Genomic DNA, 11,157 nt, shown 5'->3' with positions numbered 1-11,157 from the left:
CCAGAGCTTAAGCAGAGTGAATCATCTCTTGGCTCTAAACAGGGGTGGGACCAGATTTTTATTTAAATAAGCAAAACAAAACCAAGCCTCAAAATTCTTATGGAGTGAATATTTAAGAGAACCAGAACCTCTTATTCTTTTCCAATTCCAAATGTTACTTTGAACTCATTCATGGATGCTGACTGATGATGTGATTTGAGGCAGCTGGATTCAACTGGCCCAGGAAAGCGGTTAAGATGGATTCGTAAAGTTCTGCTTCGGCCTCGAGAAAGTCTGTATGGATATTTTTGTAGTGTTTCTCTTAGAACACCTCAGTGATCAGTAAAGATTAATTTCTTGGCTCTGTGGTTGGAATGGCTGGGAGTTCTATATGTTAATGAAATAATGGGCTTGAACGGGAGTTGAAGAAATTGGTTTTGGTTGGAGTTCAGTCATCTACTCCCTCTATTGCCTTCAAAGACCAAGCTTTGGAGTTTTGTCTGTTTTGGAGGGCCAACTGTGGCTGTCTATGGGCTTATTAAACCTGTGCTGCATAAGCTCACCCATCATCTGTTTTTCTGTTTAAAAAAACCCCCACTGAATCTCAAAACCAACGAACCAAAACTCTTACATGTGGGAATTGAAAGTGCCCAAGTTGCAGAAACTAAGACAAACTTGTGTAACAAAGGTTCTACCCCTTTTTAGTGCATAAACCTCATATGGAGATACTTTTAATATTATTTTTGATGTTATTTGGCTCTTAACTTATTGTGATGATCTGTTTTTGTTTTAGCACCAGCAAACCTTTTTAAATCAGCTGAGGGAGATCACTGGTATCAATGACATCCAGGTACTGCAGCAGGCACTGAAGGTAAGATGACTGTGGCTGACGTGTAGCTGAATGTATCTCAATTCTTAACTGCCTATAAAAGCCATAAATGCCACCCTTTCTTACTCTTATCTCATATTCCTTCATTTCCATTCCCAGCTTGAATTTATTCCGGGGGGGGAAAAGCTGATAATGATGGCTTCTTCACTTTAGAAGGAACCTTGATCTCTTTTGGTACTGAAATAATAATTAGTCAGGTGACAAAAGATGAAAAGATAGAAATGTTATGACTTGCCTCTAACCTTTATCTAAAGTGTTTTGAGATATGTTGGCGCTACTACAGCTGGTCACCTCCTGAAGAATTAAGTGTTGTTTTCTTGTCAAGGTGTAGCTATTTTCTGTCATTCACAGGCCCAGCTCAATATGTAGAATGAAGAACTCCGCTTGAAATTACCACCCTTTGCTAATTTGGTTTCACTATTTTTTCAACCATGGTTATTTCTTTTACAGCACAAAAGAGTTCTTTTGAGGCAAGTAAAGAATGGCAGGTCTCTCTGTTCTGTTTCCCTATATTTATATATCTATCTAAAATTTAAAAAATGCCTGGTCTCCCTAAAGCAGAATTTTTTAGCCATTTATACGTGGTAAATGGGGATTTAGTAATTTAAATCACATATATAGATATATATATAAAGAGAGAGAGTTGTTGCTTCAGATTGAGTGTAAGTTGTGTGCACAACTGCTCTTCAAAAGCAGTTTAAAAAGGCAATGGTAGATTTTCAGAAGAACTCACCTGGTTTGTGTTGGTCTGTCAGTGTGCTGGTTATGTTTGTTGAGAGGTTTACCTACCTTACAAGACCTTTAATTTTTGTTCTGAAATAAGTAGAACTCTAACAAAGTAAATTTTATATGATGTTTTATCTTTATTTTGGTTAAAAACAGTGAAATATGCAGAATATGTCAAGTTTGGAAACTTTCTTTTCCAGTCAGTATTTTCCCTGACAGTGTGTCATTGTTTTGAAGTTTCTTATGATGTCGTTTGTTTAAAAAAAAAATTTAAAAAGGCTGAGGGGACTCTCACTTCTTGCTTTCTTGATGCTTAAAGGACAGCAATGGTAATCTGGAGTTGGCTGTGGCTTTCCTCACTGCGAAGAATGCCAAGGTTCCCCAGCTAGAGGAGGCAACTTACTACCAAACAGCCCTTCCTGGAAATGACAGATACATCAGTGTGGGCAGCCAGGCAGACACCAGTAGGTATTTTTTCTTTTCATAAATTCAGTTTAAATGCAAGGAAACTAAAGCCTTGCTTGTGAAATGACTGTTAATCTGCTGATAATTCTTATTTATCAGTTTTTAGGTTATTACGTATTTCTTTCCTTATTTTATTATTTCCTTATTTTATTTTTTTTCCTTATTTATGGTACTGATCAGAGGGTGAATAACTGGGTTTTCCATATTTTTTTTTCCTTTTTTTTCCCATATACAGAATTTATTTTGGGGTCATGCAGTAAATAATTTAGGGCAAAAACTGGGTACTCTTCTGTTAAAATAAAATAGTAGAAGAGTCTATCAATGTCTGTCTTAATATGCTAAAGCTTAATATGCTTAAGAGTAGCTTCTCCCTGATAGGGATGGCTTTCAAAAGGGAGAAGTGAGAGGTTAAGTGTGAATTTTGTAAATAAAAGAGTAGGTATTTTATATGTGAAATAAACATTAAATATACCTATTTTTAAACAGTTTTGTTTAGTTGATACGGAGGCCCCACAACCTGCATTTTTTTGAGCCTTGCAGGTCCTATTTCTTTGCTTTAGTGCACAGTTATTTTTATGGGGAGAAAAATTGTTAAATGTGTTCTGCAAATAAATATGGTAAATAACATGAAAGAAAAAGCCAAAGGATGTTTTGTAGTGGGATTGATTTCTGTAAAATCTAAGTTTCCTAATACTATAGTTACATTTCACAATTCTAAATGTGGACGTAGAATATTTCAATTCTGTATTGATCCTTTGACCATGTATTTAGTACATCTATGTAGATTTTATTAATTGAATACAATTATTTAGAGCAGTAGGATTTTTTTACATCTTTGTTTCCCTAATATTGGTCTGGCTATGGTGGCACCATCATAAAGAAGTTTAGTGAGATCTCCTTATCAATTGTACAATTGTCTTTCTGTCTCTAGAACCTTGACATTAACAGTTTTTTAACTTTTTTTTTTTTTTTAATTAGAGATGAGTTTATTCTCAGCATCTCAGATCTGAAAACTGCACTGTAATCCTTGGTATTACTAGCAACCCCTGAGTACGTTATAGGTAGTTGTATTATCCCTGCACTAAGTTGTGGGGGGCAGTTTGGGGTTTTTTATATGATTTTTCTTTTCCTTTTCATTTCTTTGGAAAGAAAACCCACACAAGCCCTGTGCCATATATTTAATTTTCAGTATCAGAAAATTGCCATTGAGGAAATGGAGTCTATTTTCTACAAACTTGCCACTGCTTCAGAGTCTGTAGTACTCAAGACCTACTGTGGCAGTGGGACAGTAAGCTGGATTCTCTTGGAGTCTGTGTTTAATTAGATTTAATAGCAATCCCATTAATAGAATTGTTTAGTTTTGCTGTCACTTACTGTGCTGTGCAACCTTACTGAAGATATGAAGTGACAAGGGATATAAATCAAGCCTTCAGAGTCTACGTTACCCGTGACTGATGGTCAAACTGGGAAGAGTAGGTCTTGAGTTGTATATTGCAAGATGCATTTCAGGATTCTCTCTTTTCTGGAGGGCCAAAGGCAGACCCAGATTCCTTACAGTTACACACCACTACAAGTCAGTAGTCAAGAAGCTGAAACTGTTGTAGTAAAATAGATTTTTTTTTTTTTTTTTTTTTAAAACATCTTTAATATCTGGTCAGGTCCTCACTGACAACACAGATGAGAACCCCTTGCCAGCCTTTGCCATTTTAGAGTGAAAACGTGTTATGAGATAAAGGCACCCTAGATGACTTTTCTTCATACTGGAGAACTTACAGAGCAAGAAGTAAACACTTACAGCAGAACAAAAGCCTAAACCAGTGTGATCATAGAGCTCCTCCAGGCCCCTGTAGAGATCTAATGAAAGCTTCTGGAGGAAGCCTACAGTTCTTTTGTTGTAATCTCTTTGCCTGTAATTATTTGGATTATGGATTTAAAAAATGCAGTACACTTAAAATGAACCAGTTTCAGGGCCGTGTTAGGCAGTACTGTCATGTAAGGGAGTATCTTGAAAGAGAGCAGATGACTTGTGAGAAGAGAATGGAAGGGTGGGCATAGATGGAAAACACATCAACCATCAACACTCACTTCTGCAAAGAACACTTATTTAGCAGTTCTCAGTGACTGTGCTGAGTTGCTGACAGTATCTTGTCTTTCAAATTTGACTCCCTTTATTATCCCACATAGGTATAATTACATGAATTAATTATAACTCAACCCTTACTGTTCCTTACTGCTTAAATACCTCTGTGCTTTTGGAACTTACAATGCCATGAGTCACTGAGCTTTGCTGTCTGGCCAAGGTAAAGCATCCAAACTGGGAATGAGTCACAGATAAATATCAGAGCTGTCTTTCATGCCAATCACTTACAAAGCCTGTTGAATGTATTCCTCGCATAAAGGTATATCAGATGTGTTCTGCAAGCTTGACTGACTGCATTTCTTTGAAATGGTTTCTTAGTTAAGGGGTAAAATAAAAATGCTTACGTATAGCTTAGCAGCCAGCAATTAGCCTGGATTGTGTACTGGCTCTTACAGAAGTGACAGTGGTCATAAACTCTTTGAGAATTCCATCCTGTATGGTAGGAAGTATAAGAAAATCTGATTTCTCTTATTAGCAAATGCAACATTTCAGCAGCTGCAAAAATATTAATGAGTTTGAATAAAATCTACTCTGTCTTTAAAGCAAAGACTGGCTTGCACAATCACTGTGGCTCATGGTGCTTGCATTTTTGCCTGTTCAAAATGGCATGTGCAAGCACCTGCAAGTGCCATTATTTCACATCAAGAGTGATGCATACTTTATCTGATCCTTTGCAAAGGTGATTTCAATATTTTTTTCCCTTCCTGCAATCTGTTAGTGAGCAGAAGGTGCTTAAGCATTAGTCTCGCAATGTAGAGGTGCATTCCTTTTAATCTAAGATCATTTGAAGGTTCCATTTAGTAGATTAAATCCTAGGCATTGCAGTTAAAGCAAATCAGTAGAAGTTTAGTAGTACTTTCCAATATTTTTACTTTATTGATTTCTCTAGAAACTTTTTTTTTTGGGGTGTATTTCATCTATGGCTGCACAACAAAACTTACATTGCTAAGAATGTGCCTGTTTTCTTCCTGTTCGAAGAACTTAGAGAACTCAGAGTTAAAGGAAGCAGCAGAACAAAGAGAAGACATGTATTTTAGAAGTTGTATTGTCTTCAATTGAAACAGCTGTCAAGACAAATTCTCTTCTTCTCTTGTTTTGAAAACTCCAAGTTATTTTTCACTAAAACCGAATTATTAGTCTTTGTAATTGCACATTCCATAGCCAAAACAAAAGATTTCAAGCCCTTTTATAAGATCATAGTCCAATATAACTATTAAATGCCACACACAGCAGTTTTGAGGATTGTAGACTTCATTGCCTCTGGCTTTTTGTATCTCCTGTTCTTGGAGTTTAAGCCTTTGCATGGATTTCAAAAGTCATTCTGTCAGCCCTTTGCAATGAGGTAGACTTTAGACCAAACTGCACCTAAAATCTCCCAAAGTGATGTTTATATTACATTTCTTACAAACCATTCCATTCTAGAGGCTCTGAAAAGTTTATGGGGTAGTTCATTTTGGTGCTTACTTCCTTACTTTTAGACTCCTAATGTCTTGCCTAAATCCTTCTTGCTTCAGGTTAAGTCCTTTACTCCTTGTACTGTCCCCGTTGGAAATTATAGTACACTTCATTCCTTTTATCTCAGATGAAGTGTTGCATGCTCAAAGACAGTGTTTTTTTTCCCAGACCTAAACCAAACAAATTCTTTCTGAGTATTTGGATGCATTTCCTATCTCTTGTCATTTTTTTTCCTTCTCTTCTAGGCCTTCTTTGATAGTTCTGCCTCTTTTCTGAACTGTGGCTCTGAAAACACTCAGCTTGGTTTTTAAGAAAAATGGGTGAATCTATAAATATCCATGTAGTACTCTGACAAAAGTGAAACACATCATCATTTCTTCTGTGCTGTGATGTGAATTGCAGATTGAACATGAATTGGCTGTAGGTCCTAGGTCCTTCTTGGCACAAGTCCCAGTCAGTCCTCATTCTATGGCTGTACGTTCAATGTTTCTGTGGTTAGAATTTGACGCTACCTTCTTCTGTCACCTTACCTAACTCAGCCATTGCTCTGTGTCTTCATGACATTTCCTTCTATTTCAGGGATTATTTGTGTCATCTCCATCCTCTAGCTTGGTATGGCAGGGTCCCTGCTTCAAAATGTCAGGAGTCTTGTACCTTGAGGTCCTCCTTTAATCTTACAGATTCACTCGTTCCCTTGTGCAATGATTACTTGTCTCTTTCCCATCCCTGTCCATGTGAGAGTCATCAGTTTAAGGTGTTATTGTTATAGGACATTGTAAATGCAGCTGAGAAGAGGAAAGTGTAAGACAGTGGTGGCAAACATTACTGCATTAGTAAAGCTGTTTGACTTGGCTGAGTAGGTGCTACAATGCTGTGTATTCTCTCCTCATCCAGTTTTAACCAAAATGGGCATATACAGCCACCTAAATTCCTTTAAATCTTCACGTAGAAGCCCAAGACCATCTTGAGTTTAACATCTCAGAATGGATAGTAGAACTTAACTCTGCTTAACTCTGCTCATAATAAATAAAATGGGTGTAGTCTTAACTTCCTTTTTATTCCTTTTATATTGTTGATGTGTTGACATTGGAATCTTGCTGGATTTTCATACTTGACACCTGTCCATTGGGCTGCCCCTTCGTTTTTCTCTCCCTGTTCCAATTGTTGCATCACTGTGGATGTTTTTGGACTGTCCCTGGGTCCAGTTGCTACTTCAGATCTGTCCCTCATGCTGACTTTCCCAGACTCCTTAAGTCTGAAGCTCCTACTCTCTGCCTCTTCCTTGTATAAATAACAAGTCAATAACACAGTAATTATTTTAATAAGCTAGGCAATAACCAAATAAGAACCATTTATTTAAATGATGATAGAAACTATCTAAGTAAACAGATTAATAAGAAGTTATTTTAGAGAAGAAGGAAGAAATATGATATAGTGACTGCATTTATTATATATACACTAGTATATTTGTCACAAATTTCAATATACAACTTAAATTGCTTTGTAAAATTACAGTGTCAAACTCTCTGAATCTTATGCACCAGAAGCACACAGTTATATAATAATGCTGTAAACCAAGAATACATTTCTTAGTAAAACAGATGATTAATTATGCATGTTAATTGTAGCTGAATAAACATGAATGCACTAAGCCAGACTGTTTTGATGAGCAGTTTCTTCGTTCATAGAGAATTTCTTCATAAGCAAACTTTTTTGTTTATTTAATAGTCATGGCCTGGTTAAGAAGGTTTGCATTTTCTAAGGCTATGTGACATATGGTGAGAAGTACCTTTATGAGGATGAGCCAGTGAGAATTAAAGTGTTCTGTGGCCTAAATGAGAGGAGTATTACAAAATCAGCATGTGTAAACTAAAGCCAGGTAACTATAAATTTGGACGAGTGGCATTATTCTTACATCTTTATGAAATGCATCCTTCAGCTTATCACAGAAGACTTGTGTGTCTGATAAATACTTTGGGTAAAAGTCATCTTTTTTTCTTCAAACTCATACCTGGAACACAGAAATCTGTTGGTCAGATAGGAAACTTCAGTAGCTCAGATTCATGAATGAATTCTACTACTAATTGCTATAAAATAAACATCCCAGTGTAAGAATTTACAAAATGTGAAGGTATTTTAAAACAAAAGCAAGAAAAAAAAACCTGCATGAATTTCATGCAGTATATGTACACTTGTATAATCTATAACCATCTGACAGGAATGGAAACTATTCAGACAAGGTAATATATGTATTTATTTTTGGTTTTTTAGAAAGAGGAGTTTAGTGTCAGACTGGTACCCTTCTGTGATGACTTCTATTGAGATCTCTTCTTTATTATCTGTGATTTGGGATTCAAGTCATATATGAGCTGTTTCAGCTTAATGAGTTACTGTGTCAGCTGAGATGCTGAAAAAGACCTTGAACCTGCTCCAACTACAGCAAACATGAGCTAAAATACATTAACTTTAAATCTCCCAAACATTTTGATTTTACATGTGCTATGAACTAAAAGCTTGCATGGAGTAGGTTACTATGGATTAGCTGATATTTAGAAATATATTTTTCCAACATAAATTATGCTGGATAAACTTTCTGTGGCATAAATCGATTGCACCACTCGCATGTGGTGGTAATATCTGGCAGCAGGTCTTCACTGTATTGTCTTTTTTCACGCAAATCAGGGGCAATGTATATGTGAAAAGAACATTTCTAAGGAGAATCTTGTATTACCTGCTCCAAAACCCTTGCATGCCAAAACAAACCATTGTGTTCATCTGCTTTCTGAAAGCAAATGGAAGTCAAGAATTTGAGGTTTTAATATTTAAATGATATAATCACTGGTAATATGAATGGCAATAGACTTCTGAACACATACAGTGGTGGTATAGATTAATAAAGATTAGGAGCTAAGGAGGTGCAAAGAAGTTGAATATTTCAATGGAAGTCTGAGTTGGAGTTGATCTGGATAGATTTTTGTATAAAAGTGGGACATTTTGTTAAACACATAAGTTTCAGATAAGTTACGAGTTCTTTTCTAGAAAATACTCCCCGTATAAAAGATCTTACTTCTTAATCTAACTTTCTTTATTGTTGTATAAAAATTTCATCACTCTCACCTGAATAGGGACTAGCTAAAGGAATAGTTCTCTGTAAGGAAGTAATGGGAGTAATCCATACTTCTCCATCAGCACACGTGGCTGCTGGGTTGAGACTTTACTCCATCTTCAGTTGTGCCTACTATTACTACTTTCAGAAAAACAGATGTCTTCAAGGGAGATGAGGTGCTGTGTGTGACTCCTTGCAAATGTGTAGAAAACACAACATTTCAGAGAATAATAGGTAGTGTATGTGGTGAGGGGATCCTCTCCATTGCTGTCAACCTTTCTAGCCTTTCTCCTGCCCTCAGGCTGCAGAGCAGAGCCATGCTTGTATGTGACCCAGGTTGAGGTGTTATTTTAGCCCAAATTACATTGTTCTCAACATGGCAGGTCATGTATTAAAACCTCTCTGGGTGAGATTTCTGGTGGTGGTTCTAATTGCTTTAGTACTTCTGAAGGAGAATTTCAGGCATCTGAGTTGAAGTATCCTTTTGTTATGCTGGAAGACCTGAGCTGACTGTAGAAGACATAAGAATAAAATTAGGAAGTGCTGCTTTTATGATCATAGTGTTTTTCCATGCTAGATTTTGAAGATGCTGGTCTTCTTTTTGGTTTCAGCTTCCTGCAAAGACAGGTCATCTTATTTTGAGTTCATACACAACTATGGCAATGATTTTTGTATACGAAGTTCAGTGTTTTGTTTTGATCCACTGAGAAACATCACAAAAAAAGAAACCTCGGGAAATAGGGGAAGCTGCACTCTTTACAGTAAGTCAGCCCATCCAGGAGGAAAGTCAGAAGCTAGACTGAGAAGCTCTTAGAGTACGATTGAGTTGGCCTGTGGAAAGAGAAATGCAGACAAGCCTCTCATCCCTCTTTGTGAACAACTGGTAGTTTTGAAGCTGTATCTCTTCCTCCCAGAGTCTTTCAGCTTCTAAGAGCCAAACCTCAAGCTGGAGGCAAGTCCCTTTCATAACTCTTTGGGTAAACTTTGGCCTTGGAGGAGGGAGACTGAAATCAGCCAATGCTCTCTGTGTGTGCCTGTCTAATATTGCACTTAAAAGTCTCTTTTGCACTTCCTCTCTCTTTCTGTTTGGCTGACTTGCAAAATGAAATTTTGCCCCTTGAAATCATGATAACCAATGACCTTGGCTTTTCTGAAGGTCTTGTGCAGTTGATGGACATCGCTGTTGGCTGTGCCTGATGGGGGGATGACTTATGCTGTTCTGTGTCGTGGAATCCCACCTTACTTGGGAGTGGGGGTGCTGTGGTTGCCCTCAGGAAACAAGGAGATTTATGCAGGACATTAGTATTTGATTCCTTAGATAATAGGAACTGGAGAAGAAGGCAGAAATAAGGTTGTTTTCATCTTCATTACCCAGTCAGTAGCCCATCCAGCATTCTGCAGGTATCCAAGTTTGGATCCTCATTTTGTCTTCAGTATTTGTTTTCTTAGTTCTCGTGTTGAGATGGGAGAATTCCAGGAGACAGGAATTGGATTTAAATATGTTCAGAAAAGGAATGCACTGACAGGATAGAAAATAATTAGGTTGAATAATGCACTCTCCCACATGTTATGAAACCATGTGAAAATATTTAACTCACCAGGGCACAGAAATACTTGTAGAATTTGGGGCTGTGTTGGGAAAACTCTATATGTGTTCCTTCATGAGGAGGGAAAAACAACTATGCCCAGTTACAGTATTCTTTTTAAGGAAGATTCTCTTCTTCATGGGTTCCCTGAAACAACTGATTACAGTGGCTGAAGTAATGCATTTAAGTGTATTGCTGCAAGAGGTTTTTCACAAACCATGGATTCCTAAATTTGTCCCAGAGCTTTGTGAAGCTTAAGAACATTAGGAGAAAGGGAGACTTCATATCTTAGCAAGAACAGGCTGGTGAGGCTTTTATCTGGCTTGAAGGCAGAAGGGAGCTGTTAGCAGGGTTAGCAGTTGGAAGAGTGTAGGGCCAGGAGGGATGGACTGGAATGATGCTCAGCAATCCATGTGGGCTCTCTCTCCTCTACAGTAAGACTTACCTTTCATTCTGTTTCACTTTTAATTTTGAGAAAGATAGTTTTGCTTTTCAGATGTGATTGATCTCACTGGAGATGATAAAGATGATCTTCAGAGGGCAATTGCCTTGAGTTTGGAGGAATCAAACAGGGCATTCAGGGAGACTGGAATAACAGATGAGGAACAAGCCATTAGCAGGTAAACAACCAACTTATATAAAGCAGAAATTAAATTAAAGAGTTGGAGATTGGCCTGTATTGCTTTTTTTTAACTTTTAATTTAACAAAGAATAACTTGTTTACTTTCACTTGTGCTACTGATATGCCTGGCTTCAGGATGTTGCTTTAATGTATTGTATGTTCTACACTTGAAAATAGTCTATTACGTGT

General features: G+C 37.2%; 1 protein-coding gene across 2 annotated transcripts in view; it reads left to right on the top strand.

The window, feature by feature from the left end:
* Positions 1–772: 772 nt before the first annotated feature.
* Positions 773–11,157, top strand: part of USP25 (ubiquitin specific peptidase 25) — a 69,806-nt gene continuing 59,421 nt past the window's right edge. For both annotated transcript variants that reach the window (XM_027648648.1, XM_027648647.1), the window contains exons 1-3: positions 773–850; positions 1,914–2,058; positions 10,843–10,966. The gene's annotated coding sequence lies outside the window, so the exon portion shown is untranslated. The remainder of the gene's footprint in view (positions 851–1,913; positions 2,059–10,842; positions 10,967–11,157) is intronic.

The sequence above is a fragment of the Corapipo altera genome, unplaced genomic scaffold (genome assembly GCF_003945725.1).
Source record: "Corapipo altera isolate COAL_440 unplaced genomic scaffold, ASM394572v1 58, whole genome shotgun sequence".
Taxonomy (NCBI): domain Eukaryota; kingdom Metazoa; phylum Chordata; class Aves; order Passeriformes; family Pipridae; genus Corapipo; species Corapipo altera.
The sequence above is the reverse complement of the archived record's forward strand: the minus strand, read 5'-3'. Positions and strand labels throughout refer to the sequence as shown.